The following is a 23,749-nucleotide window of genomic DNA, read 5'->3' as shown; positions in this document are numbered from 1 at the left end:
AGAAAGAAATGAGCTTTTTCGTATTAGAGTAATTTCCAAGCACAATAAGATTGATACTTTGTTTGATAGTGGATCACAAGTAAATTTGATTTATGAAACAATTGTAAAGAAGTCGGGATTACAAACGAAACCTCATGAGAATCCATATCCATTAGGTTTGGTGTGTGATAAAACAAAGCTACAAGTAACAAGACAATGTAAACTTAGGTTCGCTATTGGATTAACATTTGTAGATGAGGTTGAGTTAGATATAGTTCCACTGGATATATGTGGTATTGTTTTGGGAAGGCCATACTTGTATGATAGGAAAGCTATTTTCTATAGAGCTAAAAATAAGTATCAACTCACTAAAGATGGAATGGAATATATTGTAAGATCTTGTAAACTCAAGGGTAACTATTCTATCATAAACTCAGGACAGATGAAAAGAATTGTGAATTCAAGTAAGCAACTTTTACTAATGGTTGTAAAGGCAAAGGATCCTGAAAAATCCAATGCATTTGAAGGTTGTGATTCTAAAAAAAATGTTGATTTAGTTAAATTTGTTTCAAAGTATGATTTTCTATTTCAAGAACCTAAAGGTTTTCCACCCAAGTGAGAAATAGTACATGATATTTGTTTGTAGGAAGATGCTCCATTACCTAACATTGGAATGTACAGGTTGTCAGCTTTAAAGAATGCATGAGACAATTTCTAGATATATCAAAGGGTGTACTATGTGTGCTACAAGAAAGCTTACTAATAGAAAATTATTCTTGTACACTCCACTTCCAATTTCTTCTCGTCCTTGGGAAAGTGTTTCCATGGACTTTGTTGGCAGATTGCCAAAATCTAGAAAGGGTCATGATTATTTGTATGTTGTTGTGGATAGGTTCAGTAAAATGGGTATTTTGATACCTTGTAACAAGCAGGTTATAGTTGAAAAAACAACAAAGTTGTTCTTTTAGAATGTATGGGTTCATTTTGGTTTACCCACTTCTATTTTATCTGATTGAGATTCTCGATTTATTGGGAAGTTTTGGTCAAATCTATGGGAGTTGATAGACACCAGGTTGAAGGAAAGCACAACATTTCATCCACAAACAGATGGTCAGACAGAGGTGTTCAACATGACAGTGATCCAGTTGCTCAGAGGCTATTGCAGCAAGCATCCCAAGCTTTGGGATAAGCATTTGTGTTATGTGCAGCATGCTTACAACCGTGCCAAGCACTTTTCTACTCAGAGATCTCCTTTTGAGACTTGTTTTGGTTTTGTACCAAAGTCTCCCTTGGATTTTGTCTTTGGTAAAGACATAGCAGTTGATGGACACAATTATTTGGATAAAGCAACAATCCAAGAAATCCACCAGGCAGTACAGGAACATCTGGAAAGAAGTCAAGCCAAGTACAAGGCAAGAAATTACAAGCATCGAGTTGAGCATAGTTTTCAAGTTGGTGACCAAGTCTAGTTTTACATCAGCAAAGACAGAATGCAATATTAAGGTAAGAAGCTAAAACCAATAAGGTATGGACCTTTTAGGGTACTTGATAAAATTGGTGAAAATGCTTTTTGCCTTGATTTTCCAGCTTATTTGCAGATCTATTCAGTTGTTAATGCAGAAAACTTGACATTGTATGAACCATCAGTGATTGAAGATCCTAAAGAGCAAAGTCAGTTGCATTTTATTGAGGATCTGTTGCCTGAGTATCTCAGTGAGTTATAGGAAGACACAATTCTGGACAAGAAGGTGAGAACTACGTGTCAAGGGGATGTTGAGTACCTGAGAGTGGGACTCAAAGGTTCAAATCCAAGCAAAGCATGCTGGATAAAAGTTAAACAAGTGAGGGAGCTCTATCCTCACATGATCGATGCCTAAAAACCAACTTTTGGTGGTCCAAAAGTTTTTCGGTCGGAAGGCGTGATCCAAAATGGATCTTAAAACGTCTAAGTCTAAGTCTTTAAAACTATCAGAAAACCCTATCGAAGAGGAAAGCACTAAAGAATTAGCGGAAATAGAGTAAAGCAAAGGTTGAAGTATCATTGAACCAGAGTTGTGGGATCAGACCGATCAACGGTCCAGATCAAATCGGCGGATTGCATCGGAGGTATCAGCAATATCGCAGTTGGCGGAGTGTATCAGAGGTGGCCCTATGGAAGTTGTGATCATGATCCAGTGACACAACGTGGACCATTGATCGAGCACGTAGATCAATGGTTGTGATTACATTATCGTGTCGCAAGATTTCCAAAGGGAGGACTTACAGAAGGCCCGAAGACCATGTGATATATCGCATTGCAATATCACATCGCAAAAATACAAAGGGGTGAAGACCCATAACTGATGCGACTTGTGATTGCGATTGAGGCAGACCTGACATGGTTTATAAATGTGGCCCTATAAATTTTGAGTTCCGATACAAAAGTGTTGTTGGGATTTTTTTGTGTATTAGTGCATTTTCATTATAAAACCAAAATACAAAAGGAAATGACCCGAAGTGACAAATCGGGACCTGAAAGATTTATAGATGCGGCTTTTGTCATTTTAGTTCCATGGTAAGCGGGATTGCGGGCGGGCGTCAGGCAGTAAGTGGTATTGGACAGGCTCCGCCCGATTCCATACACCGTCTGACATGTAGCATCCCGCATAGAGAGAAAATCACCTTTTTGGGTGGGTAATCTCTGTGCAAATGGACCGCCCAAAATGGCTGTCAGTCGTTGGATTGGAAGGCGACAGATCAACGATGGGCTTGTGACAATGATATAACATGGACCAGATAGGATTATAGGTCAGATTCAATATCTTTTAAGTTTCAAGCTTTGGTCTGTTGGTCAGATTTTGCATTGTTTTTAGTGTATTTCCATCGCTATCGCACCGATGTAAGCAACTAAGTAGCTATGTATGTAGCTATTAAGAGCTCTCCTCTGCTTGAACTTGGGTTAAGAGCAATCATCATAGTTTATTGTGTTGGTTAAGAGCTTTCCTGACCTTGAACCTGATCTGTGGGGTTTAGCTTTCATCTAAGTGAACCTGGTTTGCTAGCCCATAGATTTGTCACTCATATATAGCAAATATCAGGTACATGTCCAGGGACCGGTTGCCAAAGGGTGTGACTGCATCTTGTTTCTTATTTTTTCTGTTAAAATCATGGGTGTATTTGCAAGCCAAATGATCAAACTCCTATTGTTGCCTGCGTTGTTTGTATTCTTAAGGCCCTCATATCTAGATTTGAAAGCAGCAGAAGCCGAACTCTACCCTGGATTTGAAGGAGCCGAACTGCACCGTGGATTTGAAGGCAGAGTCTCTAGTAACCTTTGTACTCCAAAAAGTCATTCAAAGAAACCCCAGAAATGCTGCTTCCGTCATGCCCCTCCAATTTCATGATTTCTTTGTTAATGTATCTATAAACAAACTTATACTTGATGGACCTCTTGTCTTTCCTGTGTATCCTCGGTTTATACTCCGTATTTTTAATGGGAACTTAGGTATTCTAGGAATGAATGTATCCACTCATGATGTTGCTATAAGATTTTCACTATGCTCCTTCAAGAGAACCAATAGCGACACTCCATAGCTACTCTGACTTAGCACAGCTTGGTAAACCGTGCATGAGGTTGTGTTTAATTTGACTTTATCTAAATATCGATCCCACTTTGGTTGCCTCTTACATTTGCATGGGATATCTAATGTCTTGAGTTAATGTTAGCATTAGTTCAGTAATTCTAAATGTTGATGGGATAAATGAAGATGCTAAGGAAATAAAAAAAAATATAACTTATAGTTCTATCCTCTCGAGCTATGGAGAGGCCAAATAATATTCGCAGAAAAATTTTCATTGTAAAAAATATATATAGAACCCAAAACTTTAGCAATAAGCAGCTCAAACTAATATAAATAGCTAAGCTCAAACTAATATAAATAAGCAACTCAAACTAATATAAATAGCCACTATTCTCATTACTATAGAGTTAGAAATAATTAATTCCTACTTGTCTATGGTTGTAATTCTCCATTTGAGGAGTTTGTTCCTACATAATAGGAATTTAGTTTCTCCTAGTTTAGTGTGTGGTTGAGAGAATCTCTCAACCACACTACTGTACATCTAAGATAGAATTCCTATCTTGAGACTATTGCTTGTATAAATATGTGTGTAAATTTCCTCATTAAAAATAATAGAATATATTTTTGAGTGTCTGCAATTTTATCTTGGTATTGGAGCCTGAGGGCCTAGCCCCTCATGGGCTTGGCTGCTCCTGGGCTGAAGAGAATAAAAGTTTTGTGAATATTTGTTTGTCCATCATCCGCTGTCCATTAGCTAGGGAAGCGATAGTTTTGGTGATTCACTAGTGATCAGAGGGCCTCGAACTCCAGAGGTTCACCGGTGTGGTCTGCTTTAGTTGGAGAATTATGGACCAATTCTGTAAATTATGGAGAATTATGAAACCATATACCAGATTCTGCAACTCCAAATTCAGACTACTGGTTTCGATATGAAAAAGAAGAGAAATAATATTGTCGTCCAGACCAAAGGCTGTTTTTGTCACAAAAATACCTTGTGGCCAACTTTCCGCCATACATCGAGTAGAGACTCAAAGTCAAGTATCGTTGTCATGACTGATGCGAAAAATCAAAAAATTGAGCATCAAACAATCCGGTGGGAAGACTTGACATTTTCAGAGCATTGGGTGGTGAATAATCCACCTCTGTTGTCATCTCTTTCCCAAGAAGATCTACAATTGACTGCCAAAGAATTGAAGCCACCTGTAAATTATCCAAATACTACAGAGACCCTTCCATTGTAGATACAACTTCTTCCAGTTCATCTTTTTGTAAACATAATTCTTTGTATGAGTTAGCCTAGCTTGTAAATTATTGTTCTTTAGAATTCAAATGTCGATATTGTCAAGAACATGTAAATCTGCTCACTCTAGTCGAGTTTGAAATCCATAACAATCATAATCCCAAGACTGGTATTGCTCCTCCTTCCACCTCTATAAATGCAAGCCCAAATCCCAAGTGCTCAGATATACCTTTCCCACATGAGCAAGACCTAAGATCATGTACTTATGATGCATGAGACTGTAACATTAGAAGGAGAAGACCCAAGGTTGACTGAGATGATATGTCAAATGAGACCAGCCAAGCCCAGATATGGTTTGGAATATCTTGAGCAGGCCAATGGCCTCATACCAGAGTGCAGATTTCGCCTCGTTCCCTCTGACTGCAAAAAGCCTGCAGTAATGGAAATGCATAAATTTTTCTCTCTTATGGATGGATGCTTGAAATGTGAGATTAGTGCCCAATGGATGAAAGCTATGACAAATTGGGATCTATACACTAATCCTCAAGTTGATGAATTTGATCAAAATTACACTCGTGTAGAGAAGAGACAGTTTGTTGAAGATTGGAAACACTATATGGAGATGAATAACACTTGGATATCTTTCTATTCATGGAAAGATAATATTGCTCTATTGAATGTCTTTACTCGTTCTACTAGTGCTTCAGCAAGCAAACATGCTTGGATTGCATTAGATGGAACAAAAGTTGAGACTCCATCAACATTTCCTCCTTTCAAAGGAATTGTGATTGGAGAAAATCAAAATGCAGCCAAAGCCATACCACTAGTACAGAAGGATGACAATGCTCTAGGCATTGATGGAAGAATACAAAAAGCCAGTGAACAGCTCAATTGGACAAATACTGCATTAAAAGGCTTAGAAATAAATGTAGCAAAAACTGCAGAAGTCAAGGAACAAATTGATACTGTGCAAGTATCAATTAATGATGTAAATAAATGCTTGAACAATGTACAGTTTGATTCCAGTTTGATTCGTTCGTATGCAAGAGAATCTTTATCTAAGATAGAAGGAGTAGAAGAAAAGTTAGTTGATCATTTAGATACAACTAAATATCTCATAACTGGTTTAACAGATAAAGTTGAAAAGATTAAATCTGTCTAAAGTTGAAAAACCAGTTCCAAACTCCTTTCTTGTAAAAAGAAGCATAAAGATTCAGGATCCTGTTAAAAATGTCAACAGGTTTCCAGCTCTATTTCCTAAAGAAGTAGTCTCCTCCTCAGAATCTGAGACTACAGCAAAGATAACCATTGCATCCTTGTTCAAGGATGAAGAAGAAGAAAAAGGGAAGGAACCAAAAAGTCAGGACACACAAATCTTCCCTATATATGAACCTCTAGAGCATAGGTTCACCAAATACCCAGCACCTGACATTGAAGGAAAAGGAAAGCTTCCTGAAGCACATACCTTTTTCCCAGATTCCCACAGAGAGTGGAATATAGATAACATGAGTGTCGGCCAAATCCGGAAAATGATTGACATGATGTATACAGAATATAAACTCATGTGTCTTAGAGGGAAAAGTGAAATTGATGCTTGTAGGACAATTATTCAATGTTTTACAGGGACACTCCTCAGGTGGTGGGAGACAGAATCCTCTCCTAAGCTCATTGAAACAATGGAAGCTGCAGTTCTTAAAGATGAGAAATGAGATGTTATACACAACTTTGATGGCACTGTCAGCAGCAATATGATCGGTGCACTAACATCAATGATTCTAGAATATTGGTGTGGAACTAAAACTGAGATCACCGATAAAAATGAAGTCATCCTCATGAATTTTAAGTGCCACAAAATGTCCCAATATGAAGACTTCCACAGAGACTGGATGCAGAGGATCTATGAAGTCAAAGACTCAAAGAACCTATTATGGAAACAGGTATGTCTTGTAGCCTTGCCATCCAGATTTGTTGATTATATCAGATTACAAGAAGTCTTCCAGTTACCTTTTGAGTCATACACATGGGGTGAGATATATGCTCACATTACAAAGATGCTAGTAAGTCTTTGTACAAGTTCAAAGGTAAATAAATCTCTGGAAAAACTTTCCAGACTACCAGACAAAAAGTCCATCTGCAGCAAGTATGGACTTACAACAGATGATCCTTTGGTCAAAAAGAGAAAAGCTAAGAAAAGAGCAAAGAGAGAGTTCAAAGAAACTTTCTACAAGAACAAAAGAAAGTATCCAAAGGACAAGAAAAGGTATTCTAAACCAGTGCGAGGCCAAGCCTCTAAAACAAAGAAAGGGTATTATAAGTATGTTCCTAGAACACATTATTATAATCCCTCTGATATTCACCTACACACAGCCAAGCAGGAGAAGTGGAACAAAATCACTTGTTGGTTATGTGGGAAAAATGGACATACATCCTCCAGATGTTCACAAGGCGAAGAACCAAAGTTAAATAGAGGCAAGAAATCTGAAGCCTTTTTCCAGAAAGCCAAACAAGTTAAGCAAGAAGGAAGAGGACCAATGATCTGTATGAAATGTGGTTCGCATGCGCATAGAATAGAACACTGGCCAAATGTTACCATCAGGGAAATAGCCCAGCAACACCAGATTGAAGAATCTTCCTATGATTCTTTTACTTCTTCCTCTGTTGAAGAACTACAAGCTCACATAGAACATTATTCAGAATCTGATTCTTCAGATTGTTTATGCTCTAATCTTGAAGAATTTGCTTGTCATGCTCAATATGATTCTGATTCTGAATATTACAGTGAATCAAGTGAAGAAGGGGAAAAGCCTAAGCCCCAGAAAGAAAAAGTCCTCATGGCAGCAACAGAAGAAGACGAGCTGAAAATTCTATCCCAGATAAGAGCCATGGAGGAAGGAGACATGAAAAACCACCTGATCGAAGCTTTTACAGATCAGCTCAAATCCAAAGCTTCAAAAGAATCAGGTAAGAAGTCCTTATTCATTGATGCTTCGTATGAAAGAAATACAAAATCATTTCAAATGCATCATCAAAAACCTGGTAGAGTGAGATCACTCACTCTAGGAGAAGTAAGCCGTGAGATTCATAATCTCAAGGCAGAAATCTCTGCAATGAAAACTCAAATTGCAGAGCTGAAGAAAGGTAAACAAGTGGCAAAAGAAGAAGATGATGATCAGCCATGGGATACTGCTCAATATAGCAGTAACCAAGAAGTCCAGGTTGCTGAAGGAATGAAGGATCCAAATTTTGGATTCAGAGATATGAGATTATTAACTATCTCCTATCAGCAACACCATGTCAAAGTAAATGTCTACATAAAAGGAAAAATGTTTGAAATGGTTGCTCTTCTAGATTCTGGAGTAGACATAAATATCCTCAACACGAAAAATATTCCAACAAAAAATTGGGTTGCTGCAGAAAGAAAAGTCGTCAGTTTGATTAATTAAAAGCTCCAATATGAAGTACGCAAAGCCTCCCTCTGCTTTGATACTCACTATGTTTATCTGAAATTTGCAGTAGCTGATATACCAGTAGATTGCATACTGGGAAATGTTTTTCTGGCAGCAGTAGAACCTCATGGGTCACTCAGACTCAAAGGAGGAAAAGCTGGATATTTTATCTCTGTTCCCACATCTAAGGGGACAAGAAAGAAAATTGAGCTTCCATATATTTCAAATCCCAGAATTTCAACAATGGTCCAAACTGTGCAGAATTTGGACAAAGCTAAAGCTTGGTTATCAGATCTAAAAGATCTGAAGACTACTCTAAGAGTAGAAGAACAACTCAAGTTGCCCCAGACAAAGAGAAAAATTGAAGATCTAAAGAAACAGATCGAGGAAGAATGCTGCTCAGAAGAACCTAATGCATTTTGGCATAGGAAGCAGCATACAGTAGAGCTCCCTTACAAGGAAGGATATGCTGGTAAGCCTTGTAAGAGCCGAGCAATCCCTATGAGCAAAGAATACAGAGATCTTTGCGAGCAAGAAATTCAGCAGCTCCTTAGCAGAAAATTGATCAGAGAATCAAACAGTCCTTGGAATTGTTATGGGTTCTATGTAAACAAGAGAGCTGAACAAATCAGAGGCATCCCAAGACTAGTCATAAACTATAAGCCTCTAAATTCAGTCCTAGCTGATGACACCTATCCCATACCCCATAAAGGAGATCTAATCAGGAGGATAGCGGGGGCCAAAATCTTCTCCAAGTTTGATCTGAAAGTAGGATTTTGGCAAGTGGCCATTTCTGAGAAGGATAAATTCAAGACTGCCTTTAGTATACCAGCAGGACATTACGAATGGAATGTCATGCCTTTTGGGTTAAAGAATGCTCCATCAAAGTTCCAAAAGGTAATGGACAGTATTTTCAAGCCATATTTTGATTGGTTGATTGTATATATAGATGATGTCTTAATATTTTCTAAAACCATTCATGATCATTTTAAGCATGTAAATATATTTAAGAATTTGGTTAAGCACAATGGTTTGGTGCTTAGCAAAAAGAAGATAGAAGTTTTCCAAACTTCTATCAAATTTTTGGGCCACACAATCTGCAATGGGCAGATTTCTTTGCAGAAACATGCACTCGAGTTTGCATATAGATTTCTAGATGTCATCATAGAAAGAACCAACTGCAAAGGTTCTTAGGCTGCCTTAACTACGTCAGCAACTTCTATCAAGACTGCGCCAGTGACAGGAGAATACTGAACAAAAGACTAAAGAAGAATCCTCCAGAATGGACAGATGTCCATACAAAGGGAGTCCATAATATCAAGGCCAAGGTAAAATCCTTGCCTATTATGTACATAGCTAATGATCTTGCGTATAAAACTATTGAATAAAATGCAAGTAATGTTGGATGGGGTGGAGTTTTAAAACAAAAGGTTGGAAAAGAAGAACAAGTTGTTCAATTTGCTCCTAGAGTATGGAATCCAGCTGAACTGAACTACTCCACAATTGAAAAAGAGGTCAAGGCAGCATGGAACTGCATCACTAAATTTGAATTTTATCTCATTAATAAATCTTTTTTTCTTAGAAATGATGCATCTAGTTTACAGAAGGTGTTAACAAAAGACATCAAAAAGGTCGGAGAAGCCAAGTTTGCCAGATGGAAAACTCTTTTTGCAAACTTTGATTTTCAAGTGGAACACATTAGAGGAAAGGACAACAGTCTCTCTGATTTTTTTAGCAGAGATTACATTGAATCGAGAGATCATGTCATGATGATCATCACTGAGTGGGACCAGCACAAGAAACAAGAAGTCTTAAGTACTATCCCGGATGAACAAGACTAGGAGACTTATAAGAAAAACTGGAGACCCACTTGGCAGCTGAGAAACAAAAAGGTCCTGGACGCCAACTTGCAGCCTCATACTAACATTCAACACTTTGTACCCAAAAGGAAAGTGTACCCTAAAGGCAGCAAGTGGATTCATGATATGATATATGACAAATGAAGACAAGATGCTCACATTGCACAACGGGCATTGGAGAAAAATTTTCATGAAATTGCCACAATTTGGTACCATGGAGGATCCAACACAGGAATACATAAAAGTTATGTCTGCATATACAGAACAAGAGATCTTTGGAACGAACCGGGACATGTCAGAACACAACCTACTGCTAGATGGCCAAGAAATGATCCCAAGATCATTTTTCCAGATATAGTGTACAATTTTGTAGACTACAAGCAGCTCTGGTGGGACTTCCTGAACGTTGATGATAAGGTAGGAACCCACTACACCAAATTAAAATTTAGTACCATTGGCCATTATCAAGGGTATCAACAATGTAAGTGGTTTAGAGACTGGTGGACTGATTATGGTGTAAGTAGGACTGCAATGGACCCAATATGGCATGAAAAATATTGTAAGACTCATTGTAATATATGTAATCAACAAAATACAGAATGTATTCATCCCATTTATAACACTGTCAAAGAAATGACAGAAGGAGAATGGACGACCTACAGGTCATCTCCCTATAATAATTCCCTGGAAGAATATATGAGAGAACACATGGAGTGGCTTGTATTAACCAAAGTCCAGTATCAGATTGTACTAGGGAAACCGATGATAGTCCGCAGGATCTACACAAAAGCCTGGGACGAAATGTTATATAAAAGAGGTAGATTCCCTGAATTGATAGTATTTTGACGATTCTCATGGGCTTTCCGTAAAAAGCATCCATATTGTAGACAATAAAGTACCAGTCACAAAGGCTTAATTGTAGCCAGATTTTTCATGGACTTTGTTGTACTAAAGTTTCCACTATGTAAATAGTCTTTCCCGTGGGCTTTTAAAAAAGCATCCACTTTGTTTTGCAAATTTCATAATCTTCTCATGTGTTCTATACCAGGAAGAAAATTTTTCGTAAGATTTACTTTTCGGATAGGAATCTATTGGACGGTTGTTGCCTTGGCATTACCCAAAAGCAATAATTCCATCCACTCGGATTGGAATCTTTGTGCGGACGTTGCCCTGGCGGTACCTAAAAGCAATGATTCCATCCACCTTTAGGTTAGTTCACGGATGACCCACGGTAATGCTTGTCCCCCCTCACTTGCTATATAAGGAGGGTAAGGCTCATTGCCAATGCATTGACATTCGAAGTTAGTTTGAGTCTTTGTGTGTTCTGTCGAGTCTCTCTCCTACTCTGCACCTGCGGACGTTTAGTCTGGTCTGCTTGCAACATGAGAAGAACTCAAGTCCTTAGGTGATTTGGGAGCCTACGCATCAGTCTGCTCGGCATTGGTGAGAACCTAAAGTGGCCGAATCATTTAGAGAGTCGTCCAGTCTGTAAATGTTGTGTTGTGTCATATTCTGAGGCAGAGCCTATCTATCGCCAGGTAGCCTTCGGTATTGCTTGTTCCTTGTGAACAGCATAAAGCCCGATAAATGCGAAGATAGTCAATCTCTGTAAAGAATCTCTCTGTAACTCTCTCTGTAAGGCTTTATCCATTCAGAAATAAAATGAGTACACCATTCCGCAATTGAATACTCTGTTCAATTATATAGTCTATTGTGGTAGTAGTTTTCTCTGAACTATGCTCCGAAGTTCACAGGAAGTTCGCAGGAAGTTCGCCAAAAGAACGAAGGGATGGCAAGGCCGTTGTTAGGTGAGGAAGCCGTTGTTGAGGCCGGTAGAGTGTAAAAGTTCTAAGTAGGTTCACTACTAGTTCACTAATAGTTCACCAAGAGTTGGTCATCGGAGAAACGAAGATGCAACGCTCCTGTCACAAGCTTGCTACTTGTTGTGTCTTCATTTCTCCAATGGCCAACTCCTGGTGAACCAGTAGTGAACCTACTCAAAACTTTCACGCTCTACTGGCCTCGACAACGGCTTCCTCACCTAACAATGGCCTTGTCATCCCTTTGTTCTTTTGGTGAACTTGCTGCGAACTTCGGATGATAGCTCAGAGAAAACTACTACCACGACAGACTATATAAGTGCACAGAGTATTCAATTGCGGAATGTTGTACTCATTTTATTTCCAAATGGATAAATCCTTACAGAGAGAGTTACAGAGAGATTCTTTACAGAGATTGACTATCTTCGCATTTATCGGGCTTTATGCTATCGACAAGGAACAAGCAATACCGAAGGCTACTTGGTGATAGATAGGCTCTACCTCAGAATATGACACATCACAAAATTTACAGACTGAACGACTCTCTAAATGATTCGGCCACTTTAGGTTCTCACCAGTGCCGAGCACATTGATGCGCAGGCTCCCAAATCACCTAAGGACATGAGTTCTTCTCATGTTGCAAGGATATCAGACTGAATGTCCGCAGATGCAGAGTAGGAGAGAGACTCGACACAACACACAAAGACTCAAACTGACTTCGAATGCCAATGCCTCGGCAATGAGCCTTACCCTCCTTATATAGGAAGTGAGGGGGGACAAGCATTACTGTGGGTCATCCGTGAATTGACCTAAAGGTGGATGGAATCATTGCTTTTAGGTACCGCTAGGGCAATGTTTGCACAAAGATTCCAATCTGAAGGGTGGATGGAATTATTGCTTTCGGGTAATGCCAAGGTGTCAACCATCCAACAGATCCTTGTCCAAAAGGTAAATCTTACGGAAAATATTCTTCTCAGTACAAAGCTCATGAGAAGATTATGAAATCGACAAAACAAAGTGGATGCTTTTCTGAAAGCCCATGGGAAAGACTATTTACACAGTGGAAACTTTAGTACAGCAAAGTCCACGAGAAATCTGGCCACAATTAAGCCCTTGTGACTGGTACTTTATTGTCTACAATATGGATGCTTTTTATGGAAAGCCCATGAGAACCGTCAAAATACTGTCAAATCAGGGAATCTACTTCTTTTATATAACATTTCGTCCCAGGCCTTTATGTAGATCCTGCGGACTATCATCGATCTCCCTAGTAAAATCTGATACTGGACTTTGGTTAATACAAGCCACTCCATGTGTTCTCTCATATATTCTTTTAGAGAATTAGGGAGATGACCTGTAGGTCGTCCATTCTCCTTCTGTCATTTCTTTGACAGTGTTATAAGTGGGATGAATACATTCTATATCTTGTTGATTACATATATTACAGTGAGTCTTACAATATTTTTCATGCCATATTGGGTCCATTGCGGTCCTACTTACACCATAATCAATCCACTAGTATCTAAACCAGTTACATTGTTGATCCTTTTTGATGTCTTTTGTTAACACCTTCTGTAAAGCAGATGTATCAGTTCTAAGCAAAAAAGATTTATTAATGAGATAAGATTCAAATTTACTGATGCAGTTCCATGCTGCCTTGACCTCTTTTTCAATTGTGGAGTAGTTCAGTTCGGCTGGATTCCATACTCTAGAAGCAAATTGAACAACTTGTTCTTCTTTTCCAACCTTTTGTTTTAAAACTCCACCCCATCCAACATTACTTGCATCTAATTCAACAATTTTATACGTAAGATCATCAGCTATGTACAGAATAGGCAAGGATTTTACCTTGGCCTTTATATTCTGGACTGCCTTTATATGGACATTTGTCCATTCTGGAGGATTCTTCTTTAGTCTTTCGTTCAGTATTCTCCTGTCATTGGCGCAGTCCTGATAGAAGTTGCTGACGTAGTTAAGGAAACCTAAGAACCTTTGCAGTTGGTTCTTGTCTATGATGACATCTGGAAATCTATCTGCAAACTCGAGTGCATGTTTCTGCAAAGAAATCTGCCCATTGCAGATTGTGTGGCCCAAATATTTGATAGAAGGTTGGAGAACTTCTATCTTCTTTTTGCTAAGCACCAAACCATTGTGCTTAACCAAATTCTTAAATATATTTACATGCTTAAAATGATCATGAATGGTTTTAGAAAATATTAAGACATCATCTATATATACAATCAGCCAATCAAAATATGGCTTGAAAATACTGTCCATTACCTTTTGAAACTTTGATGGAGCATTCTTTAACCCAAAAGGCATGACATTCCATTCGTAATGTCCTGCTGGTATACTAAAGGCAGTCTTCAATTTATCCTTCTCAGAAATCGCCACTTTCTAAAATCCTGCTTTCAGATCAAACTTGGAGAATATTTTGGCCCCCGCTATCCTCCTGATTAGATCTCCTTTATGGGGTATGGGGTAGGTGTCATCAGCTAGGACTAAATTTAGAGGCTTATAGTTTATGACTAGTCCTCAGATGCCTCTGAATTGTTCAGCTCTCTTGTTTACATAGAACCCATAACAATTCCAAGGACTATTTGATTCTTTGATCAATTTTCAGCTAAGGAGCTCCTGAATTTCTTGCTTGCAAAGATCTCTATATTCTTTGCTCATAGGGATTGCTCAACTCTTACAAGGCTTCCTTGTAAGGGAGCTCTATTGTATGCTGCTTCCTATGCCAGAATGCATTAGGTTCTTCTGAGCAGCATTCTTCCTCGATCTGTTTCTTTAGATCTTCAATTTTTCTCTTTGTCCGGGGAAACTTGAGTTGTTCTTCTACTCTTAGTGTAGTCTTCATATCTTTTTGTTTCTGATAACCGAGCTTCAGCTTTGTCCAATTTCTTCACAGTTTGGACCATTGTTGAAATTCTAGGATTTGAAATATATGGAAGCTCAATTTTCTTTCTTTTCCCCTGAGATGTGGGAATAGAGATAAAATATCTAGCTTTTCCTCCTTTGAGTTTGAGTGACCCATGAGGTTCTACTGCTGCTAGAAAAACATTTCTCAGTATGCAATCTACTGGTATATCAGCTACTACAAATTTCAGATAAACACAGTGAGTATCAAAGCAGAGGGAGGCTTTGGGTACTTCATATTGGAGCTTTTTATTACCCAAACCGACGACTTTTCTTTCTGCAGCAACCCAATATTTTGCTGGAATATTTTTCATGTTGAGGATATTAATGTCTGCTCCAGAATCTAGAAGTGCAACCATTTCAAACATTTGTCCTTTTATGCAGACATTTACTTTGACATGGTGTTGCTGATAGGAGATAGTTAATAATCTCATATCTCTGAATCCAAAATTTGGATCCTTCATTCCTTCAACAACCTGGACCTCTTGGTTACTGCTATATTGAGTAGTATCCCATGGCTGATCATCTTCTTCTTCTTTTGCCACTTGTTTTCCTTTCTTCAGCTCTGCAATTTGAGCTTTCATTGCAGAGATTTCTGCCTTGAGATTATGAATCTCATGGCTTACTTCTCCTAGAGTGAGTGATCTCACTCTACCAGGTTTTTGATGATGCATTTGAAATGATTTTGTATTTCTTTCATACGAAGCATCAATGAATAAGGACTTCTTACCTGATTCTTTTGAAGCTTTGGATTTGAGCTGGTCTGTAAAAGCTTCGATCATGCGGTTTTTCATGTCTCCTTCCTTCATGGCTCTTATCTGCGATAGAATTTTCAGCTCATCTTCTTCTGTTGTTGCCATGAGGACTTTTTCTTTCTGGGGCTTGGGGTTTTCCCCTTCTTCGCTTGATTCACTATAATATTCAGAATTAGAATCATATTGAGCATGACAAGCACATTCTTCAGGATCAAAGCATAAATAATCCGAAGAATCAGATTCTCAATAATATTCTATGTGAGCTTGTAGTTCTTCAGCAGAGGAAGAAGTAAAAGAATCATAGGAAGATTCTTCAATCTGATGCTGCTGGGCTATTTCCCTGATGGTAACAATTGGGCAGTGTTTTGTTCTATGTGCATGAGAACCACATTTCATACAGATCATTGGTCCTCTTCCTTCTTGCTTAACTTGTTTGGCTTTCTGAACAAAGGCTTCAGATTTCTTGCCTCTGTTTAACTTTGATTCTTCGCCTTGTGGACATCTGGAGGATGTATGTCCATTTTGCCCACATAACCAACAAGTGATTTTGTTCCACTTCTCCTGCTTGGCTGTGTGTAGGTGAATATCAGAGGGATTATAATAGTGTGTTCTAGGAACATACTTATAATACCCTTTCTTTGTTTTAGAGGCTTGGCCTCTCACTGGTTTAGAATACCTTTTCCTGTCCTTTGGATACTTTCGTTTGTTCTTGTAGAAAGCTTATTTGAACCTTCTCTTTGCTCTTTTCTTAGCTTTTCTCTTTTTGACCAAAGGATCATCTGTTGTAAGTCCATACTTGTTGCAGATGGAATTTTTGTCTGGTAGTCTGGAAAGTTTTTACAGAGATTTATTTACCTTTGAGCTTGTACAAAGACTTACGAGCATCTTTGTAATGTGAGCATATATCTCACCCCATTTGTATGACTCAAAAGGTAACTGGAAGACTTCTTGTAATCTGATATAATCGACAAATCTGGATGGCAAGGCTGCGAGATATACCTGTTTCCATAACAGGTTCATTGAGTATTTGACTTCATAGATCCTCTGCATCCAGTCTCTGTGGAAGTCTTCATATTGGGACATTTTGTGCCACTTCAATTCATGAGGATGACCTCATTTTTATCGACGATCTCAGTTTCAGTTCCACACCAATGTTCTAGAATCATTGATGTTAGTGCACCGATCATATTGCTGGCGACAATTCCATCAGAGTTGTGTATAACATCTCCTTTCTCATCTTTAAGAACTTTTGCTTCCATTGTTTCAATGAGCTTAGGAGAGGATTCTGTCTCCCACCACCTGAGGAGTGTCCCTGTAAAACATTGGATAATTGCCTACAAGCATCAATTTCACTTTTCCCTCTAAGACACATGAGTTTATATTCTGTATACAACATGTCAATCATTTGCCGGATTTGGCCGACACTCATGTTATCTATATTCCACTCTCTATGGGAATCTGGGAAAAGGTATGTGCTTTAGGAAGCTTTCCTTTTCCTTCAATGTCAGGTGCTGGGTGTTTGGTGAACCTATGCTCTAGAGGTTCATACATAGGGAAGATTTGTGTGTCCTAACTTTTTAGTTCCTTCCCTTTTTCTTCTTCTTCATCCTTGAAAAAGGATGCAATGGTTATCTTTACTGTAGTCTCAGATTTTGAGGAGAAGAATAATTCTTTAGGAAATAGAGCTGGAAACCTGTTGACAGTTTTAACAGGATCATGAATCTTTATGCTTCTTTTTACAAGAAAGGAGTTTGGAACTGGTTTTTCAACTTTAGGCAGATTCATCTTTTCAACTTTATCTGTTAAACCAGTTATGAGATGTTTAGTTGTATCTAAATGATCAACTAACTTTTCTTCTACTCCTTCTATCTTAGATAAAGATTCTCTTGCATAGGAACGAATCAAACTGGAATCAAACTGTACATTGTTCAAGCATTTATTTACATCATTAATTGATACTTGCATAGTATCAATTTGTTCCTTGACTTCTGCAGTTTTTGCTGCATTTATTTCTAAGCCTTTTAATGCAGTGTTTGTCCAATTGAGCTGTTCACTGGCTTTTTGTATTCTTCCATCAATTCCTAGAGCATTGTCATCCTTCTGTACCAGTGGTATGGCTTTGGCAACATTTTGATTTTCTCCAATTATTGGAGTCTCAACTTTTGTTCCATCTAATGCAGTCCAAGCATGCTTGCTTGCTGAAGCACTAGTAGAACCAATAAAGACATTCAATAGAGCAATATTATCTTTCCATGAATAAAAGATATCCAAGTGTTATTCATCTTCATATAGTGTTTCCAATCTTCAGTAAATTGTCTCTTCTCTACAGGAGTGTAATTTTGATCAAATTCATCAGCCTAAGGATTAGTGTATAGATCCCAATTTATCATAGCTTTCATCCATTGGGCACTAATCTCAGATTTCAAGCATCCATCCATAAGAGACAAAAATTTATGCATTTCCATTACTGCCGGCTTTTTGCAGTCAGAAGGAACAGGGCGAAATATGCACTCTCGTATCAGGCCATTGGCCTGCTGAAGATATCCCAAACCATATTTGGGCTTGGCTGGTCTCATTTGACATGTCATCTCAGTCAACCTTAGGTCTTCTCCTACTAATGTTACAATCTCATGCATCATGTGTACATGATCTGGGTCTTGCTCATGTGGGAAAGGTATATCTGAGCACTTGGGATTTGGGCATGCATTTATATAGGTGGAAGGAGGAGCAATACCAGTCCTAGGATTATGATTGTTATGGATTTCAGACTTGACTAGAGTGAGCAGATTTACATGTTCTTGAAAATCTGGACATTTGAATTCTAAAGAACAATAATTTACAAGCTGGGCTAACTCATACAAAGAATTATGTTTACAAAAAGATGAACTGCAAGAAGTTGTATCTACAATGGAAGGGTCTCTGTAGTATTTGGATAATATATAAGCGGCTTCAATTCTTCAATGGTCAATTGTAGATCTTCTTGGGAAAGAGATGACAGCAGAAGTCAGATTTTCAGTAATATCAGCAGAGGTGATATTCTTTGGCAGAAGAGGCTTGGGATTATTCACCACCCAATGCTCTGGAAATGTCAAGTCTTCCCACCGGATTGTCTGATGCTCAATTTTTTGATTTTTCGCATCAGTCATGACAACGATACTTCCAGTTTGATTCGTTCCTATGCAAGAGAATATTTATCTAAGATAGAAGGAGTAGAAGAAAAGTTAGTTGATTATTTAGATACAACTAAACATCTCATAACTGGTTTAACAGATAAAGTTGAAAAGATGAATCTGCCTAAAATTGAAAAACCAGTTCCAAACTCCTTTCTTGTAAAGAGAAGCATAAAGATTCAGGATCCTGTTAAAACTGTCAACACATTTCGAGCTCTATTTCCTAAAGAAGTAATCTCCTCCTCAGAATCTGAGACTACAACAAAGATGACCATTGCATCCTTGTTCAAGGATGAAGAAGAAGAAAAATGGAAGGAACCAAAAAGTCAGGACACAAAAATCTTCCCTATATATGAACCTCTAGAGCATAGGTTCACCAAACACCCAGCACCTGACATTGAAGGAAAAGGAAAGCTTCCTGAAGCACAAACCTTTTTCCTAGATTCCCACAGAGAGTGGAATATAGATAACATGAGTGTCGGCCAAATCTGGCGAATGATTGACATGATATATACAGAATATAAACTCATGTGTCTTAGAGGGAAAAGTGAAATTGATGCTTGTAGGACAATTATCCAATGTTTTACAGGGACACTCCTCAGGTGGTGGGAGACAGAATCCTCTCCTAAGATCATTGAAACAATGGAAGAAGAAGTTCTTAAAGATGAGAAAGGAGATGTTATACACAACTCTGATGGTACATTCACCAGCAATATGATCGGCACACTAACATCAATGATTCTAGAACATTGGTGTGGAAGTTAAACTAAGATCGCCGATAAAAATGAGGTCATCCTCATGAATTTGAAGTGCCACAAAATGTCCCAATATGAAGACTTCCATAGAGACTGGATGCAGAGGATCTATGAAGTCAAAGACTCAAAGAACCTGTTATGGAAACACGTATATCTTGCAGCCTTGCCATCCAGATTTGTCGATTATATCAGATTAGAAGAAGTCTTCCAGTTACCTTTTGAGTCACCTTTTGAGTCATGCACATGGGGTGAGATATATGCTCACATTACAAAGACACTAGTAAGTCTTTGTACAAGCTCAAAGGTAAATAAATCTCTGGAAAAACTTTCCAGATTGCCAAACAAAAAGTCCATCTGCAACAAGTATGGACTTACAATAGATGATCCTTTGGTCAAAAGGAGAAAAGCTAAGAAAAGAGCAAAGAGAGAGTTTAAAGAAACTTTCTACAAAAACAGAAGAAAGTATCCAAAGGACAAGAAAAGATATTCTAAACCAGTGCGAGGCCAAGCCTCTAAAACAAAGAAAGGGTATTATAAGTATGTTCCTAGAACACACTATTATAATCCCTCTGATATTCACCTGCACATAGCCAAGTAGGAGAAGTGGAATAAAATTACTTGTTGGTTATGTGGGCAAAATGGGCATACATCCTCCAGATGTCCACAAGGCGAAGAATCAAAGTTAAACAGAGGCAAGAAATCTGAAGCCTTTATCTAGAAAGCCAAACAAGTTAAGCAAGAAGGAAGAGGACCAATGATTTGTATGAAATGTGCTTCTCATGCACATAGAACAGAACACTGCCCAAATGTTACCATCAGGGAAATAGCCTAGCAGCATCATATTGAAGAATCTTCCTGTGATTATTTTAGTTCTTCCTCTGCAGAAGAACTACAAGCTCACATAGAACAATATTCAGATTCTGATTCTTCAGATTGTTTATGTTCTGATCCTGAAGAATGTGCTTGTCATGCTCAATATGATTCTGATTCTGAATATTACAGTGAATCAAGTGAAGAAGGGGAAAGCCCAAGCCCCAGAAAGAAAAAGTCCTCATGGCAGCAACAGAAGAAGACGAGCTAAAAATTCTATAGCAAATAAGAGCCATGGATGAAGGAGACATGAAAAACCGCCTGATCGAAGCTTTTACAGACTAGCTCAAATCCAAAGCTTCAAAACAATCTAGTAAGAAGTCCTTATTCATTGATGCTTCGTATGAAAGAAATACAAAATCATTTCAAATGCATCATCAAAAACCTGGTAGAGTGAGATCACTCACTCTAGGAGAAGAAAGCCACGAGATTCATAATCTCAAGGCATAAATCTCTGCGATGAAAGCTCAAATTGTAGAGCTGAAGAAAGGAAAACAATTGGAAAAAGAAGAAGAAGATGATTAGCCATGGGATACTGCTCAATATAGCAGTAACCAAGAGGTCCAGGTTGCTGAAGGAATGAAGGATCCAAATTTTGGATTCAGGGATATGAGATTGTTGACTATCTCCCATCAGCAACACCATATCAAAGTAAATGTTTGAATAAAAGGACAAATGTTTGAAATGGTTGCACTTCTAGATTCCAGAGAAGACATTAATATCCTCAACATGAAAAATATTCCAGCAAAATATTGGGTTGTTGCAGAAAGAAAAGTCGTCGGTTTGGGTAATAAAAATCTCCAATATGAAGTACCCAAAGCCTCCCTCTGCTCTAATACTCATTGTGTTTATCTGAAATTTGCAGTAGCTGATATACCAGTAGATTGCATAGTGGGAAATGTTTTTTTGGAAGCAGTAGAACCTCAAGGGTCACTGAGACTGAAAGGAGGAAAAGCTGGATATTTTATCTCTGTTCCCACATCTAAGGGGACAAGAAAGAAAATTGAGCTTCCATATATTTCAAATCCTAGAATTTCAACAATGGTCCAAACTATGAAGAATTTGGACAATGCTAAAGCTCGGTCATCAGATCTAAAAGATCTTAATACCACACTAAGAGTAGAAGAACAACTCAAGTTGCCCGAGACAAAGAGAAAAATTGAATATCTAAAGAAAAATATCGAGGAAGAATGCTCCTCAGAAGAACCTAATGCATTCTGGCATAGGAAGCAGCATACAGTAGAGCTCCCTTACAAGGTAGGATATGTTGGTAAGCCTTGTAAGAGTCGAGTAATCCCTATGAGAAAAGAATACAGAAATCTTTGCAAGTAAGAAATTCAGTAGCTCAGAGGCATCCCAAGGCTAGTCATCAATTATAAGCCTCTAAATTCAGTCCTAGCTGATGACACCTATCCAATACCTCATAAAGGGGATTTAATTCGAAGGATAGCAGGGGCCAAAATCTTCTCCAAGTTTGATCTGAAAGCAAGATTTTGGCAAGTGGCCATTTTTGAGAAGGATAAATTCAAGACTGCCTTTAGTATACCAGCAGGACATTATGAATGGAATGTCATGCCTTTTGGGTTAAAGAATGCTCCATCAAAGTTCCAAAAGGTAATGGACAGTATTTTCAAGCCATATTTTGATTGGCTAATTGTATATATAGATGATGTATTAATTTTCTCTAAAACTATTCATGATCATTTTAAGCATGTAAATATATTTAAGAATTTGGTTAAGCACAATGGTTTGGTGCTTAGCAAAAAGAAGATAGAAGTTTTTCAAACTTCTATCAAATTTTTGGGCCACACAATCTGCAATGGGCAGATTTCTTTGCAGAAACATGCACTCGAGTTTGCAGATAGATTTCCAGATGTCATAACAGACAAGAACCAACTGCAAAGGTTCTTAGGCTGCCTCAACTACGTCAGCAACTTCTATCAGGACTGCGCCAGTGACAGGAGAATACTGAACAAAAGACTAAAGAAGAATCCTCCAGAATGGACAGATGTCCATACAAAGGCAGTCCAGAATATCAAGGCCAAGGTAAAATCTTTGCCTATTATGTACGTAGCTAATGATCTTGCGTATAAAATTGTTGAATCAGATGCAAGTAATGTTGGATGGGGTGGAGTTTTAAAACAAAAGGTTGGAAAAGAAGAACAAGTTGTTCAATTTGCTTCTGGAGTATGGAATCCAGCTGAATTGAACTACTCCACAATTGAAAAAGAGGTCAAGGTAGCATGGAACTGCATCAGTAAATTTGAAGTTTATCTCATTAATAAATCTTTTTTGCTTAGAACTGATGCATCTGCTTTACAGAAGGTGTTAACAAAAGACATCAAAAAGGCCGGAGAAGCCAAGTTTTCCAGATGGCAAGCTCTTTTTGCAAACTTTGATTTTCAAGTGGAACACATTAGAGGAAAGGACAACAGTCTTCGTGATTTTCTTAGCAGAGAATACATTGAATTAAGAGATCATGTCATGATGATCATCACTGAGTGGGACCAGCACCAGAAACAAGAAGTCTTAAGGACTATCCCGGATGACCAAGACTGGGAGACTTATAAGAAAAACTGGAGACCCACTTGGCAGCTGAGAAACACAAAGGTCCTAGACGCCAACTTGCAGCCTCATACTGACATTAAGCACTTTTTACCCAAAAGGAGAGTGTACCCTAAAGGCAGCAAGTGGATTCATGATATGATATATGACAAAGCAAGACGAGATGCTGACATTGCACAACGGGCATTGGAGCAAAATTTTCATGACATTGCCACTATTTGGTACCATGGAGGATCCAGCACAGGAATACATGAAAGGTATGTCTGCATATACAGAACAAGAGATCTTTGGAATGAACCGGGACATGTCAGAACACAACCTGCTGCCAGATGGCCAAGAAATGATCCCAAGATCATTTTTCCACACACCGTGTACAATTTTGCAGACTACAAGCAGCTCTGGTGGGACTTCCTGAACGTTGATGATAAGGTAGGAACCCACTACACCAAATTAAAATTTAGCGCCATTGGCCATTATCAAGGGTATCAACAATGTAAGTGGTTTAGAGACTGGTGGACTGATTATGGTGTAAGTAGGACCGCAATGGACCCAATATGGCATGAAAAATATTGTAAGACTCACTGTAATATATGTAATCAACAAGATACAGAATGTATTCATCCCACTTATAACACTGTCAAAGAAATGGCAGAAGGAGAATGGATGACCTATAGGTCATCTCCCTATAATAATTCCCTGGAAGAATATATGAGAGAACACATGGAGTGGCTTGTATTAACCAAAGTCTAGTATCAGATTGTACTAGGGAGACCGATGATAGTCCGTAGGATCTACACAAAAGCCTGGGACG

This window comes from Pinus tabuliformis, chromosome 8, assembly GCF_031772625.1.
Source record: "Pinus tabuliformis cultivar Carrire ecotype Pingquan chromosome 8, CPIR1, whole genome shotgun sequence".
In the NCBI taxonomy this organism is placed as follows: domain Eukaryota; kingdom Viridiplantae; phylum Streptophyta; class Pinopsida; order Pinales; family Pinaceae; genus Pinus; species Pinus tabuliformis.
This window is presented reverse-complemented; position numbering follows the sequence as displayed.